This window comes from Trichechus manatus, unplaced genomic scaffold (assembly GCF_000243295.1).
Source record: "Trichechus manatus latirostris isolate Lorelei unplaced genomic scaffold, TriManLat1.0 scaffold00017, whole genome shotgun sequence".
Classification (NCBI taxonomy): Eukaryota; Metazoa; Chordata; class Mammalia; order Sirenia; family Trichechidae; genus Trichechus; species Trichechus manatus.
This window is the reverse complement of record NW_004443953.1, coordinates 20,986,596-21,003,546: the sequence shown is the minus strand read 5'-3', so window position 1 is coordinate 21,003,546 and position 16,951 is coordinate 20,986,596. Positions and strand designations below refer to the sequence as shown.

Below are 16,951 nucleotides of genomic sequence, written 5' to 3'. Positions count from 1 at the left end.
CTTTTTCTGTAAAGGGCCAGATAGTGAATATTTTCAGTATTGTGGGCCATATGGTGTCTGTTGCAGCTGCTCCGTTCTGCCATTGTAGCACGAAAGCAGCCATAGACAATACATAAATGAATGGGCATAAAACTTTATTTTATGGGCATAGAAATTTGAATTTCATGTGTCACAAAATGTTTTTCTTCTTTTGATTTTTTTTCAATCATTTAGAAATGTAAAAACCATTCTTAGTTCAAGGGCCATACAAAAACAGGCAGCAGACAGGATTTGGCCCACACGCTGTAGTTTGCAGACCCCTGCTCTAGCTGGTAGAGCCAAGTTATCTAGCTAAAAGTCTCTCAAGAAATTGGCCTGTATGATTTTTCTCAGTCCACATAAATTCTTAACTGATTATCATGTTTGACTCTTTGTGTCTTATCTGTATTTTCAGAAGGAAAATCTCTCTGGCCATTCATGAAAAGAAAAATATTTAAAAAACAAATGTCATTTCCTTCCCAGACAGAACTCTGACTGAGGATGGGAGGAACCTTCTGAAAGCACAAAATCATTATTTGTCAGACTGTACATTTAAGAGTAGAATTAGCATCAGAAATTCTGCACAAAAACAACAGAGTTTGAACCTAAGAAGAGGTCTCCTTTGGGAAGTTAATATTCAGGGCAAGGCAGTGGTCAAAGAAAGGTTTCCTCATGGCAGCTGAAAGAGAGCAGCTCTATTCCAGAAATGCCCCTGCTTTCCTCTCAGGCTGAGGGTGAGCTTGACAGTGAGTAAAGGGCTTCCTTCATAGGAACCCCACATCCTCCACAGTCCCCTCATGGTTTCTTTCCCAACCCAGAATGTAGGCCGCGGTGTGTGCAGCATCTCTCACTTTGTGTAAGGGCCCAGGCATGGTTCCCTGGATGGCACAAATGATTAAATGCCTGACTAATAACCAAAAGGTTGGTGGTTCAGACCCACCCTGAGGTGCCTCGGGAGGCAGGCCTGGCAATCTGCTTCTGAAAGATCACAGCCTTGAACACCCTATGGAGCAGTTCTACTCTGTACACATGGGGTCACCATGAGTCAGAATCGACTTGACAGCAACTAACAACAATGGGCCCGAGTAAATCTCCCCTACCAGAGGATTCAAGAGAACAGAGCTGCCTAAGAAAGCCAGAGTCTGGCCATACAGTGTCTGTGCTCCAAGGAATTTATTTCAGTGAGAGCTAGAACAGTTGTGCAGAGTACATGTCTAATGATGGTGTGCTCGACCCTGCATAGGCTCTCACCAGAAGGAGAGAGCCTAGCAGAAGGCGGAGGTCAGGGTGCCCCCAGGACTGGGGGACAGAATTCTCCCTCATCATTGTGGTGCCGACTGCTCTGTGGTAGGACAGGACTTCGATCTGACCTCATGACCATTGTATTCCCAGAGTGGAGATCTGAAGAGCTCAGGAACTTCACAAAGGCAGAAATAGTGCCCTGTGAGTTACTTTCAGTATTTCAGACTGCGTGATGGAAATAAACATTTATCCAGAGCTAGGCTGCAAAGGCAGGCTGAACGGTTGTTGGAGGAATTAGGTAATCTCACATAGTGACTCTGGGAGGGAAATATTGAGTGCCTACTATGTGCAATAAAAAGCTAACAGCTTTATGCCCAGGGCATTCTTACCTAGGGATCCTGCAAACAGTAAACTAAAAGCCCTACGACTTTTTTTTTTAAATTGACATGAAAAAACTGGGCTCGAATATCCAAATCTTTTTAAAATATCAGTAACATAAAATTAAAATGATTTATGTTATTTTATTTTGAAACAGTGTTTGCTTCTTGTTGTCCTAACATGTAATAATAAAATAGCTTTGGCATGACAGTTGTCTTAAATGAATAAAAAAACAGAATTTAATGAAATGGCACTTTTAAGCTTTTAGTGAAGCGGATTTTTGAATTCTGTTGCTTAAATTAGATTGCTGAGCTCTTTGGCTCTCAGTACTTACAAGAGCTCTGGTTTGTTTCTGGTTTCACTGCATTAACCCTGAGATTTTATTTCCTGTGGTTTTTTTAAATTGAAGTATGATATTCATACACGAAAAAGTACACAACTTGCTAAGTACACTGATGAATTTTCACAAAGTGAACACTCCTGAGTAACCAGCGGCCAGTTCGAGAAAGGACATCACCCAAACACCAGAAGCCCCCTCAAACCTTCTTCCCGTCACAAACCGCCCCCACCCCCAGCTGATTTCTAACAACATAGATTGGTTTTGTCTATTTTTTAACTTTATATAACTGAAAAACCAAATGCTGCTGAGTCGATTCTGACTCATAACAACCCTTACAGGACAGGGTAGAACTGCCTCGGAGGGTTTCCAAGGCTGTAATCTTTACGCAAGCAGACTGCCACATCTTTCTCTCAAGGAGTGGCTGGTGGGTTTGAACTGTCAACCTTTCTGTTAGCAGCCAAGTGCTTAGCCACTGCTCTTCCAGGGCTCATTTTATATAACTAAAGTCATACATATGTACTCTTCTGTGCCTGGAATCTTTCACTTAACATTGTATTTGAGAGGTTCATCCATGTTGTTATGAGTTTTAGTTTGTTCATTCTCGTGCTGTGTAATATTCTATTGTCTAACTTTACCAAAATTTATTTATTATTCTATTGTGGATAGGTTTTTGGGTTGTTTCCATTTGGGTGTTATTACAATAGTACTGCTAGGAACATTGTTGCACTTGTCAATGGGTGAACATTTCTGCTGGATAGATACCTAGATGACAAGGTCCTGGGTCATAGGGTATGTGAATGTTCAGTTTTAGTAGATATTGCCAGTTTTCCAAAATGGCTGTATTAATTTTCACTCCCACCAGCAGTGTATGATATAGTTCCAGTTGCTCTATACCTTTGGCAACACTTGGAATTTTTTGTCTTTATCATTTTCACCACTCTGGAGAGTGTGTATTAGAAATGCTTTGTGGTTTTAATTTGCTTCTCTTTGATAACTGAACTACAGCATCTTTTTATATGTTGACTTGTCATTTGGGTTTCCTTTTTTTGGTGACATATCTTTTCACATATTTGCCCATTTGTTTATTGGGTTGTCTGCCTTTTTCTTATTGATTTGTAGGGATACTTTGTTGGATATATGCATTGCAATTATCTTTTCTATTCTGTGGCTTGACTTTTGATTCTCTTGATATCATTTGAGAAAAAAATCGTTAATTTTATTATTATAGTACTAATTATCATGTTTTTTCTTCATGGTTTGTGTTTGTCTTTAAAAGAAATCTTTGTATATTCCAAGGTCATGAAGGTATTCTCTATGTTTTCTTCTAAAAGTTTTATTATTTTACCTTTCACATTAGATCTACCATCCATCTAGGATTGATTTTTACATGTGTAAAATAGAAGTTAAGATTCATTTTTTTTCATATGGGTACCCAATAAACCCAGTACCATTTATTGATCTGCAGTATTATCTTTGTCATAAGTTAAGTGACAATCTGTATAGGTCTATTTTTGGACCTTCTAATTTTTTTTTTTTGTCTATCCTTGTACAGATACCACACTGTCTTATTTACTGTAATTTTATAGTGAATCTCAATATTTGGTAGAGTAAGTCTCCTAGCTTTGTTCTTCTTCAAGATTATCTTGGCTTTTCATCCTTTGTATTTTCATATAAATTTTATAATCTTGTCAATTTCCACCCAAAAAAAAAACTTGCTAATTTTTTTAAAATTGAAATTGCATTAAAGATGCAATTTTGGTGAGAACTGATATCTTAAAAATATTGAGACTTCCAGTCATGATCATGGCATAACCCTCTATTTAGTATTTAGCTCTTTCTTAATTTCTCTCACTAGCGTTTTGTAGTTTTCAGTGTAAAGATTGTACACATCTTTTGTTGGACTTATGTCCTAGTTATTTGATATTTGGATGGGAATTTGTTTTGATGAAATAAGAAGCAGAAGGAGAGGAGGAAAGGGTCTACTGTGTTTGTTACTTCACATTATTAAGGAATTTTCCCAAGGTTACCAACTTTGGCAGGACTGAGATCTAAATCCAGGTCTCGGTGACTCCAAATCATAGTTGGGCAAATAAATCAGTTATTACTTCAAAAATATAGTTTTTATGAAAGGTGAAATTGTTCAAAATGTGGGATACTTGGAGGTGAATAAAACAGGTCCGTGGTATATAAAAGGTAGAGAGACGGTTGGGTCACCAACATTGCTACATTGAGACCCTCCCAACATAGGCTAGACTCTGGCTTGGCAGAGATATTGGAGGCAGGACTAGATCTGGGATTTTCAGTGTCCTTACAATGTTAGGATTCCCCAGAAGTGCCAAGGGGGCCAGGACAATGGCCAACGTGATGGGCCTTTTCCACTTGAACCAAAGCTGTCCTATTCTACTTTTATCTAATATGTTGGAGGTTAGCATAACCTTTTAAAAAATACATAGATAAAAGGTTCTGCTCTTTAAAAAATAGCTTGAAAACTACCAGATTGGATATTCTTTAACATCCCTGTCAGCTCAGATTCTGGGATTTTCATATTGCAGCCATCCTACACTCGGGGACTCTGCACACATCGTTATTAACCTTGTTCTTGGCTGCATTGTGACACTGTGTGCTTTTCCCAGACTTTCCCAGGAGCCTCTCCAGAATGTCTGTTTGGAGGGTCTTGGAAGCTCTTGGAGGGTCTTCCAATCTGGTTGGAAGAGAGCTAGGGGACTTGTCCAGAAGCTGCACTTCATCATAGCAAAGCAGTGTTTCTATTTAGACTGTGGATTGCAGATCCCTAGAAATACCTTAACTAAAAAGAGAAAGTCAAAGATAATTTCAGGTACACTAGAAAAGCAGTTTTTTATTTTATTTTATTTTTTTACCTGATGTGGTCACTTAACAGGAACTCGTTAATAGAAAGAAAAGAAAGACATGATTAATATATACTTTGCTCTCATGAGTCTTAAAGAAGCAGAATCTTTTTTTTCCCCTAACACTCAGTCAATTATTCCAACGGAATTTACTTAGTTTATTACTTCTCCCAAATAAACTGAACAACCACAGCTATGGTTTTAATCATAAAATAATAATATGAAATTATATCATTACTGTTCCTATTACTTGAGGGTTTATGGACATCTAGTCCCTCCAGTTCCCTGATGGATGTTTCCCCATGGATCTTGTGAGCCCTAGACCGGCCTCTTAGGGAGATGAGAATAAGCCCGTTTGCTAGTTTAGTTGTGCCTTGCTCAGCAGTGAACTTCCTCTGTTTCCCTCTCATCCTAGCAGCAACTGATGAGAAGAGAACAGGCAGCTTTTTGTAGTTTGACCTTCCTGCCCTCTCTTCTGTGGTCAGTAATTCCTTTCTGCTGGCTGAGTGCCTTGCTCACTCTCCTTCGTTGCTCATCTTTTTTTATATCTGTCTTTCCTTCTCCTCCTGTTGTCTCTCTGCTCTTTTACTCCCACCCTAGCACATAACAAGACAAACAACAACCACAGCCTTGCCTGAGTCTGCTCAGCTTGCTGGAGTGAAGCCAGATTAGGACCCCTGCAGGCAGGGGAAGCAGATGGGTCAGCAGTACCTTCTCAGAGCACCCCACCCCATGAGGGATGGAAGGCCACAGTCAGTCAGAAAGTAGGCTTGGTTTCCTAGGGAACCCTGTATGTTCTAGTTCCCGTCCTCCTCCCTGACGACTGGGCTTTGTTTGTGTGCTTGCTCGTTTAATGTATTCTTCCACCATTTGGAACTCTTTAATTTTTCAGACAATTGACTTTAAGCTTGCAGAAAATATTGCAGGCATGGAAGGTTTCAGAGCTGTATTTTAAATCAGTTGTTATTTGTGTGCACAAGCTGGGCGACTTGCACCTCAAGCAGCACAGGACAGCCATCACCACAGGAAGGCTGAGGAGGGGAGGGGAAGCCACTCTCCTTGCCTACCCCCCAACCCCACTGTTCTTTGCTTTTGAAAATAAGATTTAACAAAAAGACTCACACAGCTGTTCTTTAGCAAGTGTGTGCTGGCTGTGTCAGCAGCCTACACAGATTAGAGGAATACTGGGAATCCTGGTTACAAAGCTGATGTAATATAGTCACAGAGGTGAACTAACTAACACAGATAAAGCCCTCTGAATGCAACAAAATGGGTAGAAGTGCCTCCTCTTTGCAAGGCATTGGGCCAGAGAAGGTGCTGATGGTTTCAAGATCATCAAGACCAGGTTCCTGCCCTCAGGGAGCTGGCTGTTTCCCTTGAAGCAGACAAGAGTGTGATAAGTTCTATGTAGAGATAGAAATAGAGTGAGATTAATTCCAGTGGTGGAAATTGAGCAAGAATTTTGAGGAGGGATTTATATTAGAGTTGAGCTCGAGGGACATTCTTGCAGATGGGGGTGAGGACGCAGAGGAGGGTGAATACCCTGAGGAGTGACAAGTGCTGGGATAGCAAGTGCTCTGGTAGGGCTGGAGTTAGGGGAGGAAGAGGAAATGGAAGATAATGCTGATTAGGTGGGGTTGGAATAGTGGTGGGTGACTTTGAGTGCAAAGCTGAAGAGTTTGGGCTTGATTCAGTAAGCAAGTGGTTTTTCTAGCAGTGTCACCAGGTCCTGATGCTCTTGGGAGATGGCTCAGAGGCACTGCAGGAGCAGACGTCCGGCACTCCAGCTACTTCCCTGATTCTAGAGGAGAGAGCTACTCCTGTCACCTCCATTTTATGTACTGGGATATTCCTTTCTTTTGAAAAAGGTTCCATTTTAAGAAAAACTGAAACACATTGGTATATGCAAAAGAGATCTATTCATTTATTCAGTCAACAAATATTTATTAAGTGCCCACTACATACCAGGCCCTATACTAGATTCTACTTAAAAACTATTGAAGGTTTTCTAACTGATCAGTGGCATGGTAACAAGACCATTGGGGTCAGCAACCTGAGTTATAATCCTGTCTCTGCCACCCACTGATCATAAGACGTTGGGCAAATGTTTTGGCCTTTTAGGATGCCATTTCCTCACCTGGAAAGTTCTGGGGCTGGGTCTCTGAGTCCTTCCCAGCTGAGACATTCTAGGAGTGGCAAAATCAGTGCTGTAATCCAGAAAGTTCGTGTGTGTCAATATAGTAGAAAAAAGAACGACGAGAGTCAGGCCAGTTAGGGTATGATGGCAAGAGCTTCTATGAGGCATCTTAAGAGGCTGAATGAGGCCTTTCATTTATTCATTCAGCTAACATTTAATACTCAGTGCCAGACACCATGCTAAGTACTGGGCATTATAACAGTGACCAAAACAAAGTTCCCACCCACTCTCAAGACACTTTCTGTCTAGGGGCAGCAGAGGAACTAGGAGGAACATGAGGAATAGATGTCAAGATGTAGTTTGAGTACTTATCACATGGGGTGATAATTGAAACTGTGCAAATGTATAAGGTACCAGGGGAGAGAAAATAAATTCATTTTGAGAGAAAAAGATGCCTGAGGAGATAGAACCTAGGAAACATTCTGTGAAGAACCGACTAATGTTCCACTGCTTTATACAAAGTATGGTCTGCATCAAGTCAATGCAATAAACCCAACCCCAGAAATATCCTGTTGTGGCTAAGAAGTTATGACACACCAAAGAGATAATGTCCATTTAGACACCCGGTTCTCTGTGATTACATCACTCCTGTATATGAAGCAAAATTATACCAAAGCCATATGTATATGGTTTTGTATAATAGCTGATCTACTTGGTTTCCTCAGAAATGTCTTCAATAAGTACCAGTCAATATGTTAAAAAAAAAAAAAATTGTATGGGTGGCTGCCTGATCTGCCACCCCCTCAAATCTTTTCCCAGACCATCTGGCTCTTTTTTTTTTTTCCTTTTCCCCAAGTAATCGGAGCAGATCCAGAAGCAGATTCTGAGTGCCTCAAGCTTTTCCTTATTTACCCTTCAGTAATTACATGTTACAAGTTGTCTTCTCTATTAGAGTCTGAGGCTGAGCAATTAGCCTCCCATTGTCTTCTCAGGAAATGATAGCCGTGTGACTTGTGGGAAACGCAACTGTTGACCACTCTGGTTAAAATCATTTGGAAAATGTTCAGCATTTCCTCTGGTTGATCATTTAGACTGGCTGATTTTAGAAAGCTTTCTGAAATGCTGGAGGTCAGTAATGGTTGTCAAGACTGGCAATGCTACAGGGTCAGTTCCCTGAACAAAACAAGATTCTGACCACTCTGGTCTCTCAATCCACTGATTTGTTTGGAATCTTGAGCACATGACTGAGCCCAGTGCCTCTGCATTCTATTTGTAATGCTTTATTGGTGACTGAGTTAGTTAGGATGCAGGTCATTGAAAACCCAACTTAAGGAGGCCTAAACAATAATAAATTTATTAGAAGTTCAGAGGTGTGGCAGACTTCCTAGTTGATCTAATGCAGAAACCCTTGCTCTGATTCTCTGTGGGGTTTGTTTGTTTGCTTACTTGCTTGCTTGTCTATCTCTGCCCTCCTGTCTGGGTTAGCTTTATCTTTAGGCTTGGAGCAAGATGGCTACCTAAGATCTGGGCATCACATCCCACACAACAACATTCAGAAGGAGAGAATTTCTCCCAGAAGCATGAGGAGAAGCTCCCAGCAAAACATTCTTCACAGTTCATTGCCCTGAAATGGGTCACGTACCTATTCTTGAACCAGTCACTGGAAAGGGGAATGGGTTTCATTTAGAGCAGTGCTTCTCAAACTATAGTGTGCACGCTGACCACCGGGCAATCTTGTGAAATGCAGGTTCTAAATGGGCCTGGGTTGAGCCTCAGAGCCCACATTTCTAAGAAACTTCCAGGTGATGCTGATGCTGCTGGTCAGCACACTGCAAGGCCTTAGACCATTCAGGTCCCGATTCCCCAGCTGGGGGTGCTGTCACCTACCCATGAGGCACTGTGGTTGAAAAAACCTGGGGGTGGGGGTTTATGTTAGGAAGAAGGAAGAGGAAATGGTCTCGTGCAGATGAGAATTGTATTGGACAGACTGTTCTTAGCATGTAATGAGGATAATCACCTTTAAACCAAGAGTCACACCACAGCCTATGATATGTATTAGAAGCAAAAAAAAAAAAAAAAAATGCGTTCGTGCTAGGAGTTGTTGTGTGGGAGCATCCATAAACATCTTGTGCTTATTTATGACAATGTATACATTGTAATTCTTGAAACAGAATAGCACGGTCACCTTTGTTATCATTCTGCTATTTTTATTAGTAACTAATACCATATATCTGATGTGCCCTTAAGCATAAAAAGAGTGTGCCAAGTCCAGCCTTTGTTCTCTGAGTGGATATCTTATCAGTCTTAGTTATTGGAGAGGGAGAGAGTACATCCCTACTTGTCCTAAGAGTCACTTGACATGATGTTGAGCTTGAAAAATGCTGCCAATGATGAATTTCTGCCAAAGCAAATGGTCACAATGCCCTTATGAGTGGTTTTCAGTGGAGAACATCATTATGCTCTCTTCATTTTAAAAAGAATTATTCTGTTATTCTATTTTATTTATTTTTTTGTTCGTCTTGGCAAAGACACACAGGAGCCCTGAGCCACAGCCGTTTAGGAAAAAGGCTGATAAAACCAAAGTACCAGTGTCCATCCTGCAGTTGAGCCATCACAGACTCAGTGGGGCTCAGAATGAAGCGTGCAGCCAGGTGCCAGGGTAGACCTTCCTGGGATGGTCACTTTGGTAGGGTTGCCATTTTCAACCTCATATGCAGAGATAGCATCACTCAGGAAGGTACTTGGAGATGGAATTTCATTGCTTCCTCTACTTGTTTGCTTCAAAACTATGGGCTTGTGTCTCTGGAATGGCAGAGCTTGGTCAGTCTCTGGTGGAGGCCAGAGCAACTCGCCAGCATGGGCCACCAAGGCACCATGTTCCAGGAAATCACTGGCTGTCTTTATCTATGCAAAGGCCCTGAGAGCTTAAGAGATTCTTAGCTACTCTGGACTAGCTGGGGAAAGCTGCTAGACTTTAAGCATCACGAAGGCAAGAATTGTGTCTGCATTGCACAGAGCTCTGTGTATGGATGGAATGACCGAACAGCTGGTCTGTTCCCAGGAGATATGTCAGTCAACATCGACTGAGAATTCACTCTCTAAAGGGAAGTGAAGGAGCATTTTGTTGCCTGACTTAAGTAATTTATAATCTAAATATAGAATGTTTAGGTGCTTCATCTACATATTTAGGACCTCATATTTAGGCTGCCAAAGACAGATGAGATAATAACAATATTAGCTGAGCTTGTGTAGGGCAAGCAAGATTGCACAATTCTTCACTGATTGATTCAAACAGTCCTGACTCAATGCCTACCTACTACGGCTGCTATTGGGCAAGACATTATTAACCATGGGAGGAATAAAAAGATGGGGAAAAATGGTCTTTCCTTAAGAGACTTACATTTCACAAGTGGGATGTGACATGTACATTTATTTAAAATATCTCTATAAAATATGATTTTAAAAAAGAAAGGTAAAATAATACCAAATTGGGAAAAACAAGGTAGAAAAGCCTCAAGAAGGAGAAGAGAGTTAACTTAGGCCCTCTACCTGGGCTCTTGACCTGAGGTCCATGGATCGTGTTCAGGGGGACCTATGAACTTGGATAAGGAGCCCTGGTGGTGCAATGGTTAAGTGCTGGACTGCTAACCTAAAGGTTGAACCCAACCAGCCACTCCACAGGAGAAAGATGTGGCAGTCTGCGTCCATAAAGATTACAGCCTTGGAAACCCTTTGGCAGTTCTACTGTATTCTACATGGTCGCTATGAGTCGGAATCAACTCGATAGCAATGGGTTAAGAACTTGGATGGGAAAAATATTACCTCTTTGTTTTCACTCACTCTTAACTGAAATTTAACATTTCCTTCCATGATGAAAGTAGCACTATCTATATTGTCACCAATAGCAATTATGAATACATTCATGTCATATTATAGATATCCTGAAATATCATTTATGCCCAACACTAATTCAAATTACAGTAGTTATTAGACTTTTCCTGGATCTTATTTACATATTGAAAGAAGCACATTTATTACTATATCACAATTTTGTTATATTTTAATAACTATATATCAGTATAATTTCTTCAGTCCTCTGCATTTTGTGTTTTAATTCTGAGCATTTGAAAACATTCTGAGATTATAATGGCACAAAAAGGTGAAGGGTCCTTGCCTTAGAAAATTGTTAAGCCTCCTAAGGGCAGTTATGGGAGAGAAGGGCTCAGAGAAAGGACTGGCATGCCCAGCACCTCAGAGGCAGGGCGGGTTCTGGTGCCAGGGCTCTACAGCATCTGAGGAGATGATGTGGAAATAAAGCTGAGGGAAGGGTGTGTCCTGGGCTAATGAAATTTCACAGATAAAATTTATAGGTGATGGGAAGCTGTGGAAGGTGTCTCCATTGAGGAAGGACAGGCTCTAAGTTGTGTTTAGAAAGGATGCTTTGCAGTGCTATGAGAGCTGGATTGAAAGGGAAGAAACTAGAGTCTGGGAGACTCCTTTCTGCAAGAAATGATGCAGACAAGACTCAGTGTAACAGTAAGAATGGAGAGAAGGTGATGAGCTCCAGCATGACTGTGAAACTAGAATGGTGGGTTTGGGCCATGAGAGGTGAGGAAAGTGATTTAAAAGTTTCAAGCCTGGGTAACAAGGAGAGTGATGGTAATAGCCCACGTTTACTGAGTGCTTATTATGTGCCAGATGCAGTTTTAAGCCTTTATGGGTATTATATTATTTAATCCTGATAACAAAAGCATGAGATTGGTACTGTAATCCCTATTGTGCAGATAATAAAATGAAGCCTAGAAAAGAAAGGTTAGGGAAATTGCCCAGGGTCCCCATAGGGGACAGGGAGTGAGTATTGAAAGAAATAGAAAGGAGGAATTGGTTTGGAAAAGGAATGTTATGAGCGCAGTTAAAGATATTTCTGCAACGTTCTCTTGTGTTCAATTATTTAAAAGGGCTAAAAATTCAAATAAGCACAGTTCTGGTTTATTTCATTTCCAGATTTTTATTTTTATTGTAAGTGAGCACCGAGGTCGCTTATAAGTTGGTTTCATCTTCCTGTGCAGAACAAAGAGAAATCAGTTAGAGTCTGGTGTATTGATGGGTGCCTGAAACAGAGGGAAGAGTTTGTCATTTCCAGAAGAGAGACAAAATATACATTAAATCATTTCCACTTAATGATGCATTTTTTCTTTTGTTGTGTGTTGTTTTTCAGGACCAGTCCTACAGCTGTTTTAGAAGACATGTGGTGTATATAAAGTTTGTGATAGTTGGGGGAAATTTTGGTAAGTGTTGCTGCATTTATTTCTGATACCTTTTGTTGTAAAATGCTGCTCACAAAGGGAAACCATCACCTTGTTCTGTGTATCTTTTAAATCTGCACTAAACTGAGGCAAAATAGAATTTTATAATTAAATGTGATATTGAATTGGTGTTTTCTAACTTTATGACTTTTTTTTCTGGTTATTGCTGGTTATTAAATAATATGAGGTTTTCTAAGATATAATAAGTCTAGATTTAGGAAAGCGTCTGGATGCAGGGTAAGAATATTCTTGACAGTATAATTTATGTTAAGCCATCCATTTATTACGAGTAATAAGCTTGGTGATCAAAAGGATAAAATAGAATAAAAGTTTCCAAAACTGAAATTCTTAGGATCTGTATGTTGAAACAAGAGAAGTGAGCAGTTAGCTGCTTGGAGAATAGAAAATTAAAGGGAATTAAGACTCCTGCATGCCTGGTGCCAGCCCACAGTGAGTGTGACAGGGGCTTGTGAGAATAAGAACAACTCAGAAGATCTTGGTAGCAGTTGTAGAGAGGACAGTCTTTGGGGTCAGGAGACCTGGATTAAAATCCAAGTTCTGTACTTAACTGGTTGTTCCTTAACCTCTCTGAGCCTCACTTTCCTCATCTATAAAACAAGTCTTGTAATGATGAGCCTACTTCACAGAGCTGTTGGAACATAGTAAGTGCTGGATAATGCAGTTATTCTTATTAACAGAACAGCCTTGTTGGGAGGCAGGACATCTGTCCTTGAGGTCAAGCCACCAAAAAGTGTGTGTGTCTTCTAGCAGGAGGGCTTCCAGGAGTGAGTTGGAGATATCACAGGGGACATCACAACTGGTCACCATGTCCATGCTCCAACATTCACTCCATAACTAGCTGTGGAAATCCCCAAGACATTTGCCTTATTCTCCTACCCTGGTGATTCATTCTTAGACAAACTTGGCTAATTTAACTTCCCTTCCTGCCACCTTTGCCACCAAGTGAGGATACATTGTTGAGTTTTGTCCCATTTCGAAGTTAACAGTAGTTTATAAAGCATTCAGCACGTTCTCTGGTTGATCAGTTAGACTGGATGGTGGGTGGGGTAGATAGTACCCTCAGTTTGGGCCTCAATTACAATACTTAGGCTTTCACTTCTAAATCTTTCTTTTGATTTCTTTTTCCTGTGCTTATTATATAGCCTTCGCAGACATCCAATTATTGGGCTGAAATTTTTGAGCTTTGACAAAAAAATGTGGCTGAAAGGCCTATAGCTGTGATTGGGAGATCCAAATATGTCAGTGAAGATGGGCTGATATTTAAGGTTGTGTATCTTTAGGTAACTCGGCTCTTAGTTTCATGGAATCAAAAAGATGAACATGGTCTTAGAAGTTGGCCCAATCTCCCACTAGCCAAAAAAAGTCTCTTCTACAGAGTCTCTGATAGAGGGAAATTCAAATTCTTTCAGATATGATAAGTTTGTTACTGCACAGGGCAGCTTGCTCCAATTAAAAAAAAAAAATTAAGGCCCACAGGGAAATTTTGATGAGTGAAAAACTATTATGTATCTTGATTTTGGTGGTATTTATGCAACTGTATGCTTTTGGGAAAACTTAGAACTGTACATTAGGACCGGTGAATTTCTCTGTTGTTTAAATCTTAATTTTAAAAATGGAGAAAAAGAACAATTCAACAATCAAATGGACAATTAACTCATTGAAAAGGAATAAAGCAGGAAGGAAGGCAAGATGGAGAAAGGGAGAGAGGGAGGGAAAGGAAAGAAAGGACTAAAAGGAAAGAAAAGCGATCTGTTCCTTATGTTGAGCTTCAGTATGTACTCTGTGGAACAGGGACTTGGTCTTGTTCCTTCCAATAGCCTCAGTGTCTGGACCATGCTTGGCACATAGAAAGCATGTGATAAATATTTATTGAATGATCTGTTGCTTTTGATCACTGTTGTCAAGTCTATTCCAGCTCATAGCAACCCTATAGGACAGAGTAAAACTTCCCCAGAGGGTTTCCAAGGCTGTAATCTTTACAGAAGTAGACTGCCACTTCATTCTCCCAGGGAACGGCTGGTGGGTTCGAACCGCTGACTTTTCAGTTAGCATCTGAGTGCTTTAACCACTACACCACCAGGGCTCCTTCTGTTGCTGTTAGTCACTTTCTAATTGAGGAAAAGTTCCACTCACTTTTACACACACCAGCCTACCAAATATTTAAGACATTTTCCTTCTTCAATCATTTTCTCTTCTCTGGGCTAAACGTACTGTCTCCCATTTTTGGATTCTTTGTCTTCTGATGTTATTTTCACATCCCTCCCCACCCAGGGACTCTCCTTGGGGGGCGGGGACTACCGTGGACCCATTAATGATATCAACAGACACAGGACGCTAATCCTCTTCCTTTGCAATCAGTACTAGGTGCCTGGTAATGGATCATGAAGGATTTCTTAAGAGCGGTCTTCTAAGAATGGAGCTCCTAAAAGTAAAGAGGGTAGCAGTCCAAGAGATCAGGTGGCAGCAAATTCATCCTCTTAAATGCCCTCACTGAAGTCAAGCCAAGCCCTAACACCCTTCGTCTGAGATAGCAATAATGCTGTTTATAAATCCTTGGGAGCAGCTGTGTGTTATAGATCCTGATTATTCATTATGAGCACACAGGAAGTTTGAAATTCTTAAAACTTGTGAGTGCCTTAAAAAACATAGGGTTTTTCTGTTTGTTTTTGACCATACCAGGGAAGATGCATAAATATATGGAGAACGGTGGTTCTCAACCAGAGTCAGTTTTGCCCCCTAGTTGTCATAACTGGAGTGGGGGTGTGACTGGCATCTAGTGGGTAGAGGCCAAGGATGGTGCTAAACATCCTACAATGCACAGGCCAGCATCCCTACCCCAACCCCGAGCAGAGAATGATCCAGTCCAAAATGTCAATAGTGCTGAGGTTGAGAAACCCTTGCATAGAGGTAACAACAACAACAAAAATGTTAATGTTTAAATTACTCATTATTTTAAAGGTTTAAATTTTTAAATATTTTACTGTTTAATTATATGTAAATATATAACTAAAAAACATAAAGAAGTTTGTTCAGAGGATCATAGGGTATAAGGGGCTCCTAAGAGGCCATCTCTTCCATTATCCTTGACTTCAAGTAAAAAATGACCTAAATGAATTCAGACAGACAGATGGGTGTCTGAAAGCTTATACTTGAAGGGCTGTCAAGGAAAGATAAAAGCGAGACTCACACAACATGATCCCAGCATTCACACAAAAGAGGTTGTCTCATATTTTAAATTTCAACCTCAGCTTCTTCAGATGTGTTTGTCTTTAGATGACCTCTGAGATGAAATAGTATTTCAGTCTGGGCTAGTCCTTCCTTCTGTATCAAGAGTAGTGATTCTGGTGTGATGAAAATGTGCTTAGGGAGGAGAGAGATCTCATTACAGATGATTGAGATTGAGTATTTTGGTACACAGTGCTGTTTATTTGCATCAGTTTTCTAGTGACACCACAATCTGGTTTAGATATGAGTTGTTGAGAGCTTCTGTAGCCCAATATGGCTACATTCGCTGAAGGAGGGTGATTAAAGCAACATATGTCAAGTTGTGATATAGGACAATCCACTTGAAAAGATTTTACTTAATTATAGGGTTTACTTTGGGAGAGGAGCTATGCTTTTTGTGAGCTATATTTTGGGATACACTAACCCAGCTTCTAGGCCAGTAATATCTTCCCAGAAAGGGTGTGGTGCGTGTTTTTGGACATAAATATTTTCTTACTGAAAGCTTTGGTATAATATTCTTTTGACTTTACTACCCTTCATTTTTCTTTTTCTGATAATCTTTCCTCTGGCAAAATGCTTTGAAAATGCGTTCTGGAAAGCTGGAGACAAGAAGGATAAAAGATCTCATTTCAGATGGCCAAGCCCAAAGACTTAGGGACTTTTTATTATCAGTCTGCTATGTTTAAGATGAATGGATTTTGGAGGAATATACCAGCACTGAATAGTAAGCAGAGTCGAGTGAGACTGTAAAAAATACTGTGTTGGCACAGTAGCCATCCAAGATACAATTGGTCTGTATCTGCCAGGAGCAGCAGAAAAAGGAGAACCATGAATCAGAGAAGGAAATAGACAACAGGTGTGTCTCCTTGAACTACTCTCTTACCTCCTTTGCCATGAGACCAGAAGAACTGAATGGTGCCTGGCTACCATTACTGAACATTTTGATCAAGAACACAATAGAAGGAGCCTGATCAAAAGGAAAAAAAATATGGATCAGAAATTCAAATTCTTATGAAAACCAGACTAACTGGACCCACTGAGGCTGCTGGGGAAACACCCAAACCTATTACCCTGAGATAATAGGTAAACCTTGAACTGAAACTATCCCTTGAAGTCATCTTTAGACTCAGCAACAGTTTAGCTCAATTAGCAAAGAATGTTTGTCTTGAACTTTGAGCCCTTTTACAGGATTATCTATGAGATCAAATAGACAACAGTAACTTTAAAGCATAGGTGACGAGGTTCGTGGGCAGTGAGTCTAAGCTAACAGTGGTGAAACAATAGGAGTAGAGATGGTGAGAATGTTGGCACAGTAGGAAGATTGTAACCAATGTTATTGAACTGTGGAAATTGTTGAATGGGTGTAGGTTTTGATATGTATATTTTCAACAAAAATAAAATCAAAGTTAAAAAAAAA

General features: G+C 40.3%; 1 protein-coding gene across 11 annotated transcripts in view; it reads left to right on the top strand.

Annotated features, from left to right (window-relative positions):
* The window catches only part of FYN (FYN proto-oncogene, Src family tyrosine kinase), a 235,043-nt gene that overhangs the window by 88,981 nt on the left and 129,111 nt on the right, over window positions 1-16,951 (top strand). For 10 of the 11 annotated variants that reach the window (XM_023727689.1, XM_023727681.1, XM_023727682.1 and 7 more), the window contains one exon: window positions 12,201-12,270. The exons of the other annotated variant lie outside the window; for it this stretch is intronic. The gene's annotated coding sequence lies outside the window, so the exon portion shown is untranslated. The remainder of the gene's footprint in view (window positions 1-12,200; window positions 12,271-16,951) is intronic. 11 annotated transcript variants of the gene reach the window in all.